A 20765-nucleotide genomic window follows, 5' to 3' on the forward strand; every position below is an offset into this window, starting at 1 on the left:
TATAAAGCTTTTTTCAAGAAATTTGGTATTCTGCCTTTACACCTTGTGTGTATATCCTAGAATGTCAACAATTAAAAAAAATCTTACTTAACACACAAATAATACACGCCGTGAAAAAGATCTTCGAACTCCAGCACACTATCTAAAATTGTATGTACAAAATCCTCTTTACTGGGGAGGGACATAAATTTTATAATAGATAACCTGACAGAATTAAGGATATTAACGATGTGAAAAAGTTTAAATCAGAAGTTATAGTTGCTCGAGGAGTCATAACAAATTACAACGAATCAAGAAAGGTGCAAGAATAGTCTATACTTATTAAAAATAATGATTTTCCGAATAAAGGAGATAATATCGTTAAATTAAACGAAATGTTCGAAATTTTACTTAATAGTGTAAACTGTTCCTAAGCTTGTTGAGGGTATACTCCAGGAGAATTGTCATTTTGGAGCAAAAATAATTACGAAGAAAAGTTTTATAAAGAATTTTTAAGACAACAACCAACATTGTTAATTGAATAGCGTTCTCAATGAATAATATTTCAATTCGTATCAATTTTAACCTTGCCAAGCAATTAATAATTTTTCTGAAAGAGATATACCTGGCTATACAAATTTACGTAAGGGAAGAAGTTTGAGATGAGATGAATTTGAAAATGAAGGTAAGAGCACATGGCTGAAGGCCGTGTTATTTTCCAAGGGGATGCGAAGTTGATGCTAAGAGGGCTGGCTATGCGAGGGCCAGCTAGTTGAAGATAGCATATACGTCTTCAAAGTCGCCATTGTCCAAAAAAATTATTCATGAATTAATCATTGATGGAATCCATTGAAATGAATCTTTATCACGAGCGAAGCTGAGGGCGAAAGCTATTCAACTTATATTTTAATAAAATCTACCTACTTTGTATATATAAAATCATATCTGTGAATATTAAAATTGTCCGAATTGCAAATGCTAATTAACGAAGTCCTATCTTGTCAATGGGATAACGGAACCAAAATTTATTTTCATAGACTTTTTTCATAGAAAACAATCCTGTTCATCACACTGCTCTTCTAATGTAATAGTTAGGATACATTCCATATTACCCAGATATTTTTGTATTTTGAACATTCAGAAAGTGGTGGGATTTTGTTATAACATTCCACTTTTTGAAGTAAAACTTCTTAAGGCATGTTTTACTTGGGAAAAAACTGGATAATGTATAATCAGAATGTTACGAAAATGTGTGATCAAGCTTGTTAAGAAAAGTGTGAACAAGTTAAGAGTAAAATACACTTTGACCAATATGGTTTAAATAAATAAATATACATGAACACGTAAAATATAAGTTTAAAATAAAGGTCGAAAGTTAAAAATCAAAAGTTAACATTAGCACACTCATTGGATTTCTTTTTGTTATGAAGTGTATTAAAAATTAAACGTCAAACTAGCTTGTAATAAATAAATAATAGATAATAGATAGATTTACTACATAAAGATAAATCCATCACAACTAGATGTGCTCGTTTAATAAAACTGGATTCGTGTTTTAATTCGGACTCTAACCCCGACATTTTTGTGCCGCATTCGCTCTTAGGTATTAATTCAGGTGATTTAAGTTTATTGTACTCAGATTAATCGTGTCCGTTTTAAAATTCATAGTGCTCTTGATTTCTATATGAAGAATTTCACTGATATTTCTTTTTACTCGTACGTTTTTTCGTTATTCAGGACAGCAACATTGTCAAATTGGAATTCATATGCTGTGTTAAAATGATGTGTGGCGAGAGCTATTTTAGGTTCTTTGTCCAACTTATTGGGGACACAATCGTTTATGTGTTGCTTAAGTCTTTTTTTTTTTGAGTTATTGAGTTGTTTGACCAACAAAGCATCTTCCACGAACAAAGAATTTTATCAACGTAAGATTTTCTGTCCTAATCCGTTTGATCTTTAAGTTTAGTGAATAGAATATTTTTAATTGTTTTTAAATTACGCCAGTCAAATCCTACATTAAAATCGCAAAGTGCGATATAAAACAACTTTTTTAGTTTGTTATTTGGACCCCTTAGGAGAGTGTGAAACCACATTTTGCAACCAAAAAAAAAAAGTTGTGATTCCTGCATAATACGCGAAAAACTGAAAAATTTTCGGACTTTTTTGTGAGCTTTTTGACATTAGTTGCCATTACCATTTTGAAAGTATACTTAATTTGAAACAATTTAAGATGATCTACAGTTCCGTATGTCTAATAGTTTTGGAAATGCTAAATTTCAGAAATGCTAAAAAATAGTTTTTGAGATATGACGCTTCGAAAATTTCAGAAATGCTAAAAGTTTAAGTTTTGCTTATACTAAACCGTTAAAGATAGAAAAAAAGTTTAAAGGTAAAAAATATTCCTTATACCAAAATAAACAACTTTTGTTCAAAAAAATTTTTCGTAAACATCATTGTTTTCTCGTGCAGTTAGTTAGTTAGGACAAAACTTTGGTGTCCATTTTCTCCAAAGATATAAAAGATGGAGGGATGAAAACTTGTAGGTAGCTTCATCTTGCGAGCCTTATGAAAAATTATTGAAAAAAATTCAAAAAGTTTTCTTGCATATACTTCGAAAAATTTTCTGATGATGTGGGTGGCTAGATTTATAATTTAGCGTACGCCCAGTGTTGGTGGACTTAAAGAAGGGTATACTTTAGTATACTTATACTTACAGTACTAGGTATAAGTGCCATCCACATACAGAAACAGCATTGAAATGATAAATGAAACTCACTGCGATTTACCTTGTCAAGTTAAAGCCTAATTTTTTCTATACCAAAAATGCTTAGATGTCTTATTTTATTTTGAACAATCAATAATTTTGGGCGTAAATGAGCGGTAAAGAGATGTACGAGAGGTGGTTAATCCTATAATCAATTCTTTCTGCTTATAGTCTTAGAGACGGCATAAGGTCGATCTCTATCCGTCTGATAACCAGCTGAGACATATTTTTTGTAAAATATTATTGATTTTTAAACATGCATATCATAGTTTTTCTATCGAAATAAAATCATGGCTATTTTTAATTTAATTTATTTTAATTTTTTTTATTCATTTCGTTATTAAATTATCTTTCTTTTGATACTGATTTCGATTAGCTAACAGATTGGTGAAATTATTACGTCATCAAGTATGAACAGATAAGTCAGTATAAGTAACTGCACCGATCTGTTAGCCAATCGAAATTGTTATCGGAAAAATCGGAAGAAAGATAATTTTATAACGAAAATATTGGTATAGGCTTTTCTGAAAAAAACCGTTCATGGAAATAATTAATTAAAAAATAACCATGAACACTTTTTGGTAGAAAAAATATGATAGGCATGTTTAAAAATCAATAAAATTTCATAAAAAATATGCCTCAACTGGTTATCAAATGGGTGAAGATCGCCCTTATAGCGTCTCTTGTACTACTATGCTTTTTCTTGAGCTACCAACCAAATACAGATAATAAAAGTAAAAACCCATCGTTCCAGTAAAGTATTTTGACTCTTATCATATATGTCACAACAGCTAAATATTAAAATGATGAATGATAGTACTTTTTTTTAGAAAAAATTGTTATTACATTAAATCTTGAGAAGATCTAGAGGGAATAGAAAAACTAATAACGTAATAATAAGTTGAAGGATATTTTTTCTGTAACTAAATTAGATTACAATATTCATTGAGGTGAAAACGATTTTCGATGTAGTGGTACGTGTTATAAACGAATTGTGTTATTATTTCAAGGAAAACACATAATATATTTATTGTATGATTAATGACTTAGGTTGTTTTCTTCTAGAACAAGATACATTATTTGTTCAAATGAAGGTTATAATAAGTGTCATTTTTTATTAACAATAATTTCCAAAATTATGAAAGGATGATTTCTTATCCGTTTATTTGAAGCTCCAACTTTGAAACAATATTATGAAAAACTATCAAATAATTAGTTGTTTATCTTCAGCATTGCGAAAATTTTGCTGTATATATACAGTGTTATCCAAAGAATAGGGAACCCTTAATAAATTCTTATATGGAGCGAAAATTGCAAAAGATGAACCTAAAAGTACTCTGTGAAGAATAAGTTCGGAAGCCAAATAGACTTTTTATAATTTCCTAAACCTTGATATTGAATTAAGCTTTTACTTATTGACTAAGCTTTCTCAATGCCCACTAACGTTTTTTTTTCAAAAAATTTAAAGAATTAGGGTCTAAAAATCGTTCGTTGAATCGTAATATGAACTAACAATCTTGACCAGTTAAACTTTAAGTGCTGCTGAAGGGTTGAAAAAGTTGTTATTCTATATTCTTATACTAACAATCCTAATTTACAAACTAATCTTCTGTACGTTATTGTGTAGTTTTTTTTTTTTTTTTTGTGTGAATAATATAAAATAAATTTATAAATAATTATAACTTAATTTCATTTAATTAAAAAAAAAAAAAAATTAATAACAATGAGTGAAGCGGAGCAAGGGGTTGAACAGGAATGTGAAATGATACATACCGATAATTATGTTGATATAAAACAGTTTATCATGGACATACAAAACTACTATAAGGAAATAACAATAAAATCGGAATGAATTGAACAAGTGAAAAATGTGACTAAACTAATAGAAAAATTCAATTTAAATAAAGCTCCGACGAAACGATCATCGAATAGACTATCTATTATTATCATTCCAGAAAATATGATATCATGACTGTTGGTAACGAAAAAGTTCTCATATTCAAAACGAAGTCTCATTCAAATTCAGTGGCACAAATAATTCCAAGCAGTGAATACTACTAACGAATATTCGATACACAAACTGATATGGAATGGGTGATGGAATATGTTTATAAGTTTTTTAATTATTATAAAATTTTTGTTTATTTTTTATAATAAACAGTATACTCTAAATAACTAATTTGTTTAATTATTGCATTTTAATGAACTCTTGAAGCATATTTTTTAAACGCTCTTTCCGACGATGCATTTCGATTTGCTCTATGGATATAAATTCCGGCTGTCTATATCAATAAGACTGTGCAGTGATTGGACGATAGTAAACAAAGCGAATCGATGAATTAAAAGAAAATTTCTTTGCGTTTGATTTAAATAGACGATTTGATTACTATGATCGCATATCTATCATATCTAGCCCATATGTGATTGAGCTAACTTCATGAACAGATTGTTGTTATTAGTCAACAGAGAGTTTGAAATAAACATATTGATTATTTTTATAACATTTACCATATCTTTTGGTATATAGGTAACAAGCATAGATAGCGCAGTTGATTCAGCTGTAGGCTTAGGAGACTAAAATCAATAGTAATTCCTATGCCGCTGGTTCAAATCTGACCTGAAGAAATTTAATTCCTTTTAAAATAAACCTAATAGCCTTTATAAATCTTTTATTGTTTTTTACTTGCTCGTATAGTTGTGACAATCACATCAGTATTCTGTTATAATATTTAAGTGGTATAACCAATTTAAAAAAAAATTGTTTAAAACTGTGTTGCATTTAAAATTAACAATAATTGAAATTTGTTAGACAGTATATTACTTTCCTACAAACAACTCATACGTTTGTGTCAACTTCACTACTCAACCCCGTACGGTAGTTGTATCACATTCGTGGCTCCATTCGCCACATATGATCTCGCGATGAGGTTGAGACTACCTCATATCGGTTGGTATTCATAATTTTTTTTTCATTGTATAAATAATACTCAAGCCTGGCGTAGTACATGATTTCATTATTTTTTGACTTCACCAGTGGTGCTGAGGTGAGGATGGTAGTGCTTAAGGAGCGCAATAAAATGGATTTGTGGGTAATATAGGAGGGTGAGGATGTTGGGAGGATGATTGTTCCGGAGGGGGAAGGAATTATTATAATTTTTTTGGTCACTGATTGATGTTGAAAAATTAAACATAATTTCATAAAATATTTTGTGTATATGGACATGTTATTATGGTATCAAAAAAAAAAAAAAAATTGAGTACTAATCATGGGCTTGTAATTCATTATAATTAATTAATGGTATTTATCATTAATCAGTAAATTTATATAAATACATAACTTCATCATTTTGTTGTGGAGTAGGTTGTCGTAGGCGATCCTGAGGTAGTGGTACTTGCTGTGATGCTTCCTGAAGTGAGTTTGTTTCCTGAGGTGGGGGTGGGAATGCTTACTGCGGTGAGGGTGGAGGTGCTTGAAGAGCGCAAAAAACGGATATATGAGTAATATAGGAGGGTGGTGATGTTGGGGGAGAGAATTATTATTATTTTTAGATTACTGATCCATGCTGAAAAATTAAACATAATTAAATTAAATATTTTTTGTATATGGATTTTAATATGGTATCGAATAAAAAAAAATTGGAGTACTAATTATGGGCTCGTATTCTGGACGTCACGTCACTTCTTGTAACTGTTTTACAAGTTTTATTATATACTGGATAGCCCAGGAGTTAAAATAATGACATTTCTCAAAACATTTTTAGATGGAAAATTTATTCTTTTTAAATAAATAAAATTAATAAATAAAACCATGACTAGAAGAGTATACAAATACTAAAAATATAACTAAAACAATAATATAGTAACAATAATACTATAACAAGAACAATAATAACAACAGAACATTCTAGCATGTTTACAGCAAAGCATCTTGAATGTCATAATAACAGGCATCAAAAAAAAAAACCATCAAGTATTCCGGTGATACTTCTATTTTCATTTTTAGGCTCATTTATTAATGAACCTATATTATTGCGTAACTTTAAATATAATTTAATTACCAAATTCTTTGTGTTGTTACTTACGCATGTGTAATTGCAATGCAAATTCTTATAAGGCACTTTAAAGCTTCTTGTAAAGTGCACATCATTTTTTAATTGGTTTTAGCAAATAAGTTATTATTTTTAATTAAAAATTTCAAGGCATTTAAAATATATACTGATGGCAAAGTTAAAAGTTTATTATTTTTTAAATCCAGATTTATAGATTTCTGTTTTTTTGAGACCGAAAATAATTTGTAATGCTTTTTTTGTAGTATAAAAACTTTTTTTAAATATTTTACTGAGCCCCAGACAACTAAACCGTATGTCATAATGGAGTAAAAATTTGAGTCGTAAATTAATAAAAGCGTTTTTCTGTCAACAATATCCCTCATTTTACGTAGCTGAAACTAATTCGGTAGGGGTATTTGCATTTTGCTGTCGTTATTGATAACGCTTGGAAGGTCATTAATGAATATTTTAAAAAGTAGGGTTCCTAAATTGTTACCCTGAGGTACTCCTCTTTTTATTTGCTTCCATTCTGATGTACCAAAACCATTTTTATTATTAACATTGACTATTTGTTTTCTACATTAAAAATAAAACTGTAGGTAAAGTCGTACGCTTTACCTCTAAAGCCATATTTATACGTTTTATGCAGTAGAAGATCGTTTTTCACACAAAGGCCCTTAGTAAGATCTAAGAAAATAGCACCAACGTTTTTTTTTTAATAATATTATAAATGACAGTGTCGGTGAACATTGCCTCAACAGTAGACTTCCGACATCCTGTTTCATAACCAAACTGATAATTATAAATTATATAAATTTGCTAAGGAAGCTACTTACTCTATTATTGATAACTTTTTCAAAAATTATTGAAAAAATTGGAAGTTTTGCAATTAGTCTAAAATTAACAAACAAAAAATTCAATATTCAATAACAAAAATTTATAAAAAATAAACCAAAAAAATTCCATCTAACAATTAAAAAAAACAAATTAAAAAATTCTGGTTTGTAGAATTGAAATAATTCCAAAAATAATAAAGTATAAAAGAACAAAAAAAAGGCTTTTCTGATTTAAATACAAAAAAATAATTTAATATTCAAACTAAGAAAAAAAAAAGAATAGTATCAATACAAGAACGCTTAAAACAATTATCGAAATAAACCATTCACATGAATATTTGATAAATGACTGACAGAGTGACACTCGTACGTACATTACCCATAATTCGTTTGATCAGGATATTTAATGCATAAAATTTCCTTGTACTATAAATTATCTCTCTTATGTTTAACTTCTGATAACTCACTCATAATTTTTTTGAATGTAAAACATGAACAATGGACAAAAAATACAAATTGACAGATTGTAAAATATTTTTGCATATTCTCAAAATTCATGGCAAACAGGTAATCTACATGTCGCATTTTAGGTTCCTTTATATTTGTTTCACTTTTTTGGTTTTACCTCCCAATCAGCAAACAAATCATAACGTGTGATAAGGAACATGGTTTCAATATGTTCTATTCTGTTTTTATAAATAAACTAGCTGTGAACTACCCGCTTTGCTGGGCAACATGCCCACTTGCACCACTCCCTCCACATTTCCTTGCGTGGGATAACAGTTTTGTAATGTACACGTCATGCTCTTTTATTTGATACATACCCCACTTAGGTATATTTGTAAATATTCGATAATTCCTTCCCATTTTCTCGCTACACCTTTCTACTTTCCGAAGGTTAAAAGTATATAAAAACAATAGATCTTTGAAGCTGGTTGTATATCGTGTCAATATTTGAGCTTAATCGATGCACAACTTTTTTAGTTTTTGAAGCATATCCCTTTCAACCCCTATTTTAACCCCTTACTCTACTATAATATGGATGTATTATACATAAAAACCTTCCTCTTGAGTCACTCTATCTATTAAAAAAAACCGCATCAAAATCCGTTACGTAGTTTCGAAGATTTAAGCATACAAAGGGACATAGGGACAGGGAAAGCAACTTTGTTTTATACTATGTATTGAAACGTAAGGAAAAAAAATCGATTCATAAAATATTTGTTCAACCCTACAGTAGCTTTGGTAATATTTTATTTAGACTGTTGTAAGGAAAATCAATGCTTGTATTGTTAACCTTTATGTAAAGTATTTGAATATTTATTTAAAAACTTAATACAAGGTGTCCCAAAATCGCCGCATTAATAAAGCAGAACGATACGGAATATAAGAAGCAGAAACTTACTACGCCGTTTTCAATTCGAACTACCATTAACGAGACAGGGATTCGCTAATTAACATTTATAATTTTGAAAATATCTTTATCTGGATTAAAATTAGTTAACTGAATTTATATTTGGTTTTAAGTAGTCACTGTAATTTTTTGACACGTGGATAAAACAAAATCACATTCTTCGTTATATTCTTCTATATTATAAATTCTTGATTTAAGGATGTATGAGCATGACAACAATGTTTGATTTAAAGGCTCAAAATTTGTTTGTAGGTAGTCTTTTACTCAAAGAATATGTGGTTAAAATTTCAGCTTAGGTATCCGTGCAAATTTTTAAGAAAAAAGTCATTAAAAATCGATATAAAATACATTGGCTCTTATAGAGGAATCTCAAAAAACGACATATTTTGGAAGTTTTTGATAATTTTCATTTGGAATGAATGAAAACAAATTAAAAAAAAACTTTTTAATAGAAAGTAAACATATTAGCAATGAATTAGAAAAGAAAAAAACTAAGTGTCACCGTCCATATAAGGGATGTAAGAGCAGGGTAGATTAAGGGTTGAAATTATTTTTATCTTATTTTCAACTTTGATGATGAATTTTGTTATAACTTCATGAATGTAGACGAAAAATAAGAATAAAATTTTTCGATATGTGTCTTGGTTTTCGAAATATCGAAAGCTAAATAATTAAACAAAATTTTCAATTTTCGATATTTTGAAAATTAAGCCAGATATCGAAAAATTTTATTCTTACTTTTCGTCTTTTATCGTCAAGTAATAATATAAATTTATCATCAAAATTGAAAATATCTATTTTTAAATTTGTGCCCCCACTACCATGCTCATACATCCTTAAAATTCTTCAATTTGTTCAATTTTATTCTTTGCTTTTTGCGTAGTTCTTAATTTATAGTATTCACTAAAAACCGTCACCATCTAATATACCAAATTCAATCACATGTAATTTTTAAATAATAATGTCATTAAAAAATTTTTCAAGTTATTACCATATATTTTGAAACCAAATTAAATTTTCAACATTCTTTATTAAACCATATCTGATTATTCGATTGTGCCATCCATATCTACTAAAAATTTTCTGTATATACTTATAAACTTTTCTAAATTTTAATTTAGAATTTTATTAACTGAATTTATATTTCTGAATTTTTTAAGTAGTACATACACAATATAATAAATAGATATAGTTGTATTATTTAGGCCAATTAAATGAAACATTGAACATCAGGTCAGATTTGTTGTTGCTATATTGTTTGCAATGTCGATTGTTACATCCAAGTTTTCGACCTTGGAAATTCTGACCATATAGCACAGTTTTGGAAATACAGATGACAATAGCATTTCAAAATTTGTCTATTTTTTCAAGATACACAATTTTATACAACAATAGCTTAAATAAAAAAAAAGGTTTCTGGTAAAAAATTAACAACTTTAGTTTGAAACATTTTTTCGTAAATGTCCATGTTTAATTTGATTGTATCAATTGGTATATGACTACAAATTTTTTTTTCTATCTTTCTCAATGAGATTAAATAGAAATAAATTTATAAAAAATTGTTAATAAAAAATATAACAAAATAAGTTTTAAAAAAAATTAAAAAAACTTATAAATTCTTGAATACCTTGGAAACATGATATGATAATTTAAAGAAAATGATTTGCAATTTAGACTCAAAATACGAGTTTTTAACACATCCTTTTTATCGTCGTTACACGTTGTTTTTGAATTTTTCCGAATTTCAAATCCGAAGGTTTATAAGTCTTCCTTTCGTGCGTGTGTGAAAAATTTTGAATTTATCATCAAATTTAACGCCGTCTTACAAAAAAAAAAAGCAACTAAAATCGCAAAACGCGTTGTAAAGCTCCTTTTATGGTTATTTTTACCCTTTAGAGAAGTGTAAAACTACGTTTTGCAAGCAAAAAATAGTTTTACTACCTGCGTTATCTGAAAAAACTGCAAAATTTTCGGACTTTTTTCAAGTTTTGCAGTTTATTCAAAAACTATCAGCGTTTGATATTAATTGCTACTATCATTTTGGAAGTATATTAACTTTGAAACAGTTGAAGCCAACTCACAGCTCCGTTGTCAAATAGTTTTTGAGATATAATGTTTGAAAAATTTACCGCTATAGATAGAACAAAAGTTTAAATGTAAAAAATTTTCTTCTGGATAAAAGTAAACAACTTTTGTTTGAAACAATGATAGTTTCCCTTTTGAAAAATTTTTACATTAGCTTAAGAGGCCTATAATAATAAAGCAAAAAAGCAGCTTCACATCGCGTTCTGTGATTTGAATGTGGAATTTGACTGGCGTAGTATGTAGGTATTTAGAATGCAATAGTCTGAGTGTCGCCGAACAAATGACTCGAAATAAAATGAAAAGTCCTCATTTTCCGAGGCATATTTATTTTTAATAAAGTTTAAAGAGTTTCTTATAATTTATGTGATAAAGATAATACAGTTCAGATGTGTCAATTACGTCAAATTTTATAGTCCTGTGTTTGTAATTTGTTGGCAAATTTCAGTTTCATTGAGACAGCCAAAAAAGCGATAACCCAATAGTTCATTAGAGATTTAGAAAATCTAAATGGAAATTTTATAGGTAGAACGAGAAGTTTTTTCAATTTACAAATAATGTCTAGAAATGAATTCAAAACATTTTTTCTGTTTCATCATTCGTTGTAGGTAGATAGGTTATTTTTGTAACTTTTAAAAATACATAGGCTAAAAATAAATGTTAAATGTTTTTATTTCTATTATTAAAATATTTTTTAGATGATGTGGAAATATTAAATAAAAATATTTGCCGATCCGTGGGTTTCAAATTTGCACAATTTATTTGCATTATTGACATGATATTTCTGAGCTATAAGACTCTCCTTTGATACCTGGGGTCCATGTTTGCGAGTGAATCAAGCGTCAAAGCCAGACAAAAAACCAAAAGCATTATATTTTTCCGATATTTGAAATCTCTGCTATTATATTATGCGTGTTATCAATAGCGAACCAAAAAAGAAGAGCCAAAAAATTGTGCATGAAGGGGAAATGGGGTGAAAAATATTCAGATTGGCTCAACTTGATATTTGTGACCTGGGGAGGGGAAGGTAGCAATAAACAAATTATTAAAACTAAAATTATGGAGAAATTTGTGGCAGAGTCTCTGAGGAATGTAAATATTAAGATCAGTTTAAGTCTTTACTGTAGGCTAAACCACTTCCAGAACGGCGACAAATATTTATCTTATTAATTTTCACTTATGTGGCTTTAGATAGAGTATCATGAAAAAAACTAATGTATAGTATGTGTGCTATGTGGTCTTTGAAAGTCAAGTTCTTTCTACCGCGTAATATTTGGAATACATTTTGACTAGACGAAGCAAGTATCTGTTCTAATCTAGATCTTGTCTGCAAAATTTTATGTCATCTACCATCTTAAAAAACATCAAAAGGGACTTGAATTATTAAAAAAAATCCACTGATCATATTGAGTATTTTAAATTCAAATTGTTTAAGTCAGCAGCTTTGTCTTTTTTAATTTGATGTTACAATTACTATTACTGTTTGTTTTATAAAAAAAAATTTTTTGCTTTTTTTTAATTTGGAACGTCGGAGCACATCAGGATCAGTAGTCAAAAATGCAATGTCTCGATAAAATCCATTGTTTCAATTACTGCTTAAAGCGATAAAATATTTCAAATTTTCTTTCGTTTATAAAAGAAAGTTTGCATTTATATTTCCATGTACATTTTCTGTAATGCCTTGGAATTTTATTTGTACTTTATTTTTCCTTTGTTTTTCTTGTTCTGCTAGTTTCATCAGTTAATTTTGTGATGTATCAGTCAATATCTTTGTTTATCCTTTTTTTCTTGCATTAGCGGTTTTTCTAGGATCAGCCTTTGTCTTTTTGTCTCACTGATACAGGTGTTAGAACCTCAGCGACTTAGTTGCTATTTGGTGTCTAGCGAATGTTGGGAAGAACCAGCGACAGCCATGTCATTTAAATTAACACGGTAAAATCGCGATCGTTGACAGAAGAACAGGAAATCTTCATCTAACAATATATTTGAATTGAAATGCCCTATTTTAGATTTTTCTGATATTTTAGCTTTATTGTAGCTTAATATTTCCGTAATCCATACTCTGTAAAGTCCAGTGGCTGTAATTTGTGGCTACACTGAGGTAGAAAGATAATTAAAATAATGTCTACTTCTTCAAAAATCTAGAATTTAAACAGACATATTGCTCCCGTGATTGTCAAGGAGCAACGCTTGAGAGGGTGGTGTCGGTTAGGCATGTTTTACAAAATGTTCCATATATTTAATGAAATTTGAAAATGCCATTCAATCAGAAGGATGCGTTGAGCCATGTGTGCAAATTGGAGCATCATGAAGCATTTATTGTTGAAATTTACTCTAGGAAATATGAAGTATGAAGGTATTGAATTGCCAAAAGCATTTATTCTGCAACATCCTGTGACAACTGAGGCTCTTTCTGCAAGTCTGCACTGTGGGCAGGTCATGAGAGAACTAGAACATTATTATTATTGCCCCAGTTTTGAACTAACCTGGCTCCATGCACTTGAGAATTGTCCCATAAGAAAAAATAAAATATTTAAGAAACTTCGGTTTTATAGAAATGTTAAAACTGTTAAAATTTAGTAATTGTAAATCAGAACGTATATTCGTTTGAATGACATTTTTAATCAACAAGTAACCAAGGAAGTAACGTCAAAATATTTAGTAACACACATAGGTAAAATAAAATACCATACTCGGTACAAATAAAACATTTTCGAGAGTCGTCCCAACCCATGAATATCCGTCAAAAGCTTCAAATTTAATTTCTCCGACGCCTACTGCGCTGTGTGTCGTTCCATCTCCACCGAAAAATTCTTTTTCTTCACTTAAATCTCGACAGTCGGTAAATATATTTTTTTTATATTAAAGATGTTCAGTAGCACCACTATCAACAAACTATTTATAAACCGACGATCTACCAAACATTGTTGTCACTGATACAATGAATGGCATTGCTTTCAGATTGATTTTTCTTGCCTTTTTTCTTTTGCAATACGAAATCTACAATCTTTAGTTACATTTCCGTTCTTCCTACAGAAAAAGCAGTTGATATTAGGTCTATTGTAATGCCTACCGAGGCCTCTTCAATTGCCTCTTCCAGCTTAGGACGATTCCTGAGTCTAGTTGCCTGTTCATTAATTATTCTCACCATGACTCCTCTAACATTTTCTATGTTGTTCCAGTCTGGAGTGTGGGAAGGCCTTGGGAGAACTCCAAAATTATTATTATTGAGACAGTTTTGAACTAGCGTGGCTGTATGCACTTAAGAATTGTCCTATAAGAAAAAAAAATTTAAGAAACTATGGTTTTATATAAAAGTTAACTAACTACGTAATTTTTATTATTCAAACATACTTACATGTTGACAAATAAAGGCATCTCTTATAATGGAATATTTATCATTCCTGCTACCATCATTGCTCCCCTTCCCGAGAAATCCAGGCCCAAATGTGTACAAAAAACTGCCCACTTCTATTCTCAACATTAATGTTGCGCTTCTCAAATATTTCACCCAAGCTACATCAGAAAAGTTAAAACTCTTTGTTCATGCTTGAAATACTTAAATACAAAGTTTCACACACAAATTACATAACGGGTGTTTTGTTTGATCATGAAACGAAAAAACAAAAGTTAAAAACATGTCAAGCATTATGAAAGGGACTCACAATTAATTATCGATATGTCTCGCCTAACAGAAATTTATTGAGATTTCAGATTACTTGTTATCTTATATTTTTATTAGTGTTCATAGTTTTCTTCTTGATTCTTGTTAGAAATTGTCTATATTCATATTGATATCAAGATGACTATTTGTCGATTATCAATTTTGTATTTAAAAGTTGAACAATTTGTTATATATCTGGAAAGTACTAGGATTTATATTATCTACTAGCTGACCCGGCGAACTTTGTTCCGCCTTAAGGGCAATAAATAAGCAGTTTTTTTTTTTAATTGGAAAAAAAAAAAAATTAAATACCTACATTAATCATTCATAATTATTTCTGTATTTTAGTACATAGGTTGCTCTTCATTTAAGTACCTTGTGATACACGACATTTTTTGTTTTATTATCAGGCGCAAAAACAAACAACGCAGATGGTCTTCCGACCCGTGAACATGCCACGTATAATTGACCATGGGAAAAACATGAATGTTCTAGATTTAAACCACAAACTTTTAAGGATTGGCCTTGTGATTTGTTGATGGTCATGGCAAATGCAAGACGTATCGGAAATTGAAGTCTTTTAAATTCAACGGCATATCGGTTGGGAACATCGGTATCCTCGGAATGAGAACTTCCTCACCTTTGAATCATTATCGTAGCGTAAATTACATTGTTCATCAATTTTCTAACCACCAAACGCGTACCGTTGCACAGTTTTGGTTGGTTTATGTTTCGAAGCATGATTACTACGGAGCCAACCTTTAGGCGTAAATTGTGCGGTGGTAAGCCAGGCACGTCCAAAGAGTTTAAAAATTCAATTGGATAGTTGGTGGCTTCATCTTCATTTGTGACGCAGTCAATAGATTTGAATGAATGCATTGTTCCAATGATCTTATTTTGAATTATGTAGTTTAGGTCATATACCACGTTTTATAGTGACTGACGTTTCATGTCAAGTCACACGGGAATGCTGTCGAACGGGATAAAAATCCTATGTCCTTCTCCTGGCTCTGAACTACCTCCCTGCCTATTTTCAGCTAAATCGGTTCAGCCGTTCTTGAGTTATAAGTGGAGTAACTAACACGACTTTCTTTTATATATATAGATATCTATTAAATTCTTTGTCCTGAATGACTGACGGATCTTTGTACAGCCTAAACCACTAATCGTAGAGACCTGGAACTTGGAGAGTATGTTCTTTGAATGACGTAGTAGACTCTTTAAATTAAACTGTGTGCTTAAAAAACGTACTTGGTTTTTTTAAAAGGGCGGTCTAGGTAAAATAACTCAAGTATAGTGTATGCAATAAAGTTCTTTAGACCACCATTTTTTATCTGCACTTAGATGTACTTATCGATCTATACTAATGTAATTGTTCATTCTATTAAATTTAATGGATCTTGTTCTCGTAGGTGGTATAAAATATTTATGTTATATAATACTTTTATATTGCATCATAGACGATACAAAAATAGAACATTATTTATAAAATCATAAACTATCTTACGCTATCTATATTCATATAAATTATTTCAATATTGTCTGTTATTTTCATTCATAGTCATCGGCATATAATTTCACATTATTTTTCGTTATTTTCTTCATTTCTTGGCATTTTCTATCAATGTTACTAACTGGACTGTATTCGAATTCTATATTTGTCTTTTATAAAAAAATATGTAGGATTATCAATGTTTTCCTTAACTATTTTATATGAAGGTGTTTTTTAAGGCTTAGAACAAACAATAACTGTTTCTTTGGCTATCACATACATGTTTTAGTAGTTTTTTTTTTATGATGTTTACCTATATGAGGTATAAGTACAATAATCAATTCGTATGTGTTTCTTTTGGCGTAGGATAAAAGGACCATAAAAGTTAGTTAATTCATTTGTTTCAAAATTTTACAAATCTTTGCTGTCGCATTGCATTGTTTTCGAAAAAACTTATTACAAAATAACTAATTTTTCTTTTTTGAATTTGTTGTGGTAAGAAAATACTCCAAGAGTCCGCACTTTTTTTAAATGCATTGATAATTACTGACAACAGGCGCTAAAGTTTCATATAGAGCATCCGTGTAGAGTTTAGGGTAACCACGATCAACATAATATGTTTAGGAAAAATTTTAACTTCGAAAAATATAATCGAAATGAATAAAAAAATTGGTTCGAATGAATATAAAAAATGAATTTGTTGCTCTTCAATACAAGGCGCTTTACAACATGTAGTACAGCTCATAAAAAGTCGATTTGAGCAATCTTTCTTTCGTATACAGTTGCTTTGTCTTAGAGTTAGACGGCACTAAAGTTAACATTGTGTTTTTTTTAATTTGAAAAAGGAATGCATGAGGTTGCTAAAATTTGGTATGGATGCACTGTTTTAACGAAGACGAAAATGCCTTTCCAAATCTTGACTAATAACAATTTATTGCATAGAATGTAGAGGTTGTTGTTATTTAAACCCTCCAAATTTGTATGCCAATGGAAGAGAAGAATTTGAAGTATGAAATTTACATTTAGTTAAAATTTTCAATTTTTGTACCTAAAGTTTGTCTTCTATTCTCGTACATTTTCTTACTGAAATGAAAAATACATTGAAGTTGACATTAGGACAAAGGCCTATTGATCCAACAGCACTCATCGACCTCCGATTCGTAGAAAACGATATAATCAGAAAATATAGTTTTTCGTTACTATATATTGTTTATCCGTTTGCTAACAGCTTTTTATGAGAATTAAACAAGCAAATTTTTTGCAGAATAATCAATTTTCGACCTCTTTTCTATATTTTTTTTAGAGTCTACATGCTTGATTTGTCAAGGTACTTTTTTCGACTTCTTCAATTCACTATTTACGTCTTGAACACGCTATAAATAATTCAGTTCGATATCTCTTTTCGTTTTTGAGCTAAAAAGTTGACGAATAGAAATTTGGTACTAAATAATATACTCTGAATATGTTATATAGAGTACTACTCCAAGCACCTTAGGATTTCATCTCGAAATCTAACGGAATAAGATGAATTTGTGTACAAACTTTTATTTTGATAGTACAAATTTGGCCTCAAAAGTCACTTACAGTCACGTGTGCGCTTCCTGAGATATTCAGGCACAAAGGTCGCGAAAATCAGTTTTTTGTGAATATCTTGTGTCTTTTGCCTTCAATCGTAAAAACATTTATTAAAAAAGTTGAACCGCGCTAACGTTTCTTACATACCTTAGTGCAAGGTCAATATTTATAAATAAATAAAGTTATTAAATGATTATTTAAGTAGTATTTAATCAATAATTAAATGAAAAAGCAGAGTTAATCGCGAATCCCAGTCTATTTTGCGATATTTTTGCTTAATTATTCATTAAATACTACTTATGTTTATAAATATTGACCCAACACTGAAGTTCCTATTAAATTTATTCCCTTAGATTCCGAGGTTGAGCACTCTTTTTGACTAAGATGATCGGGTTATAGAGAGTACACAAATATTGAGTTTTGTGAACACATTAAATTGATATAAATAATTTGAAAACATCCTTTATATACAAAGTTCGCTATGCATTGCTGTTGTTTTCCATTGATTTTCCAATAATATTCACAATATATGACTGTGTCTGCCTGTCATAATATTCATTTAACTGTGAATAAATTTATACACAGATGTTACAAATATGTACTATTACTGACTTTTAGATATACATATAATTACAAACTACATTTGTATTATGTTCAACTAACTGATAAAACATTATTATTTTACCTTTTATAAATAGAAATGTAAAGTTAAATATTAAGTTTGAAATTTAAATCTGCAGATTTGTACATAATGTGACATAACAGGTTATGTCCTGGATAGATTTAAATCTTATAAATTGTCTATGAACCTACATCTAAGCAATTTATTGTTTATTTAATTGTAATAACGAATGTTTGTTTTCTTATTTCATGGTGTAACAAATATTGAGTTTCTTTCGGTATTATTTGAATCATTAATCCAAATTTTTTACGATTTTCGTCTGTTAAAAAAAGTATTAATATTTAGAACTACAGATTTTTTTTTTTTATTTATGAAAATTAAAATCAACAACATCTGTAGTTTTTTCTTCAATGTAGAAGATGGAGGGGTCAATTTTATTATAAACAATTACCTATATGCAAAGACAATTATATGGAATTTTTTCGAACATTTTTGCAAAAATTTGCTACAAAAAATTTGGTTTTTTATCTTTATTAAGTTATAGATACATAAAAACATCTAAGGAACAAAAAAATCCATAACAAAAGTTTCCCAAAGTGCACCATTTACGAGTTATATCGCTCAGAAGGAAGCAAAACAAAATTCTCAGCTGAATTTGTTTATTAAATCCAGTCCCCAAATTTCGGGTGAGTTTTACATATAGGAGCATCCTTTTCAACATGATTCCTGGTGGGTTCACCCATGGCCTTGTGGTCTGTAATGTATCTCGCATGTAACCAGAATTCATAGAATATTAACATTTTTAACCGACTTCAAACAAAAAAGGAGGAGGTTCTCAATTCGACTATATTTTTTTATGTTTGTGACCTCAGAACTTTTGACTGGGTGAACCGATTTTGATGATTCTTTTTCTATTTGAAAGCTGGTGCTTCCGTGTGGTCCCATTATTCTTCTTAAATTTGCATTAAGTACGTGCGTGACAAATGGACGAATGATAGATTCATTACAAACCAGAGTTTTTTTTGTAGTAATCAAGTTGATATACATTTTTAATTTGAAATAAAAGTAAAACGGTAACGATATGATTTCTTCTTTATATTAAATATTGGAGCATGACATTTTATTTTAAATTATATCATATGTAAATGACAATTTTCTTCTATTTGAAATGAAATCCATATACACTGGCATGCCACAAACCTCGTCTAACTGTTTTCTTACCTCCTAGTACTGCAGACAACAGTATTCTAAAGTCCAGAGCGAAAATTTTGCTTATTCACGATGCCGTTAAAAAATGAACTTGACGAATATCCATACGACCTTTTGTTGAGCAGAAAAAATTCAGAAAAGTTAATTAATTTTTAACCCTAAATTTGTTTTATATCAATTGAACGGTCAAGGTTAAAAGGTCGCAACTAGTCTTAAACAACGCATTTTGTTGAAATCCTATTTTTTGAATCAACTGATTTCTTCCTTCGGAAATCGATGATTTTGTCTTCGATAAAACTCGTCTATAGGTAAACTTTGTGTTGTATATTAGAGATATTCGTATAATTCCATACTAACAACATATAAACATCATTTCTCTAGTATATAATTTTAATTGCTTTGAGGGATAATTAAATTAATTAATTATACCGCAAAATGTAGATAAATCGTCTTATACATATTCTATCTTCTTCTGGAATAATATTTTAAATAACAATATTATGCAATTAAGTTTCAATAACACCGCTACATTTGAGGAAAATATCTAGATGTGGTTTTAATCAGTATTTTTGAAGTGAATTTATTATCCGTTGATCTCTCAACCAGAACAATATACAAAATTATTTATTCTATATTGTAAATAAGTTCAATTTATTTGATTTAATGATATACCAAGATCCCCAACCTACTCAATGTTTGTCACACAAAAAACTTCTTGCTTAAAATAGATGAATACCCTCTCAGCAGTCTCTCTCAGTGATTTTAAATTTATCCAGTGGTACACTTTATTAATAAGCAGCTTGATTAATAATAATGCGTTTTATAAATATTTCACTAATTTTCAAGAATTATTTATATCATGACACTTTTCATATTTGTGTATACAAGTTTTATATTTATAAAACCTTTAACGAAAGTTTAGTTTTTGCCCATTGTATAGGGTTCACAAAGAACTCACGAATGTTACTTCAATTATGAATAAACTCACGTTTTTACGAATTTAATATCGTGAGTTACTATTGTTTTTATAACATAGTGTGGTGTCCCGACCTGAGTATAGCAACTTAATTTCCAAACAC

This window comes from Chrysoperla carnea, chromosome 1 (assembly GCF_905475395.1).
Source record: "Chrysoperla carnea chromosome 1, inChrCarn1.1, whole genome shotgun sequence".
NCBI classification, from domain to species: domain Eukaryota; kingdom Metazoa; phylum Arthropoda; class Insecta; order Neuroptera; family Chrysopidae; genus Chrysoperla; species Chrysoperla carnea.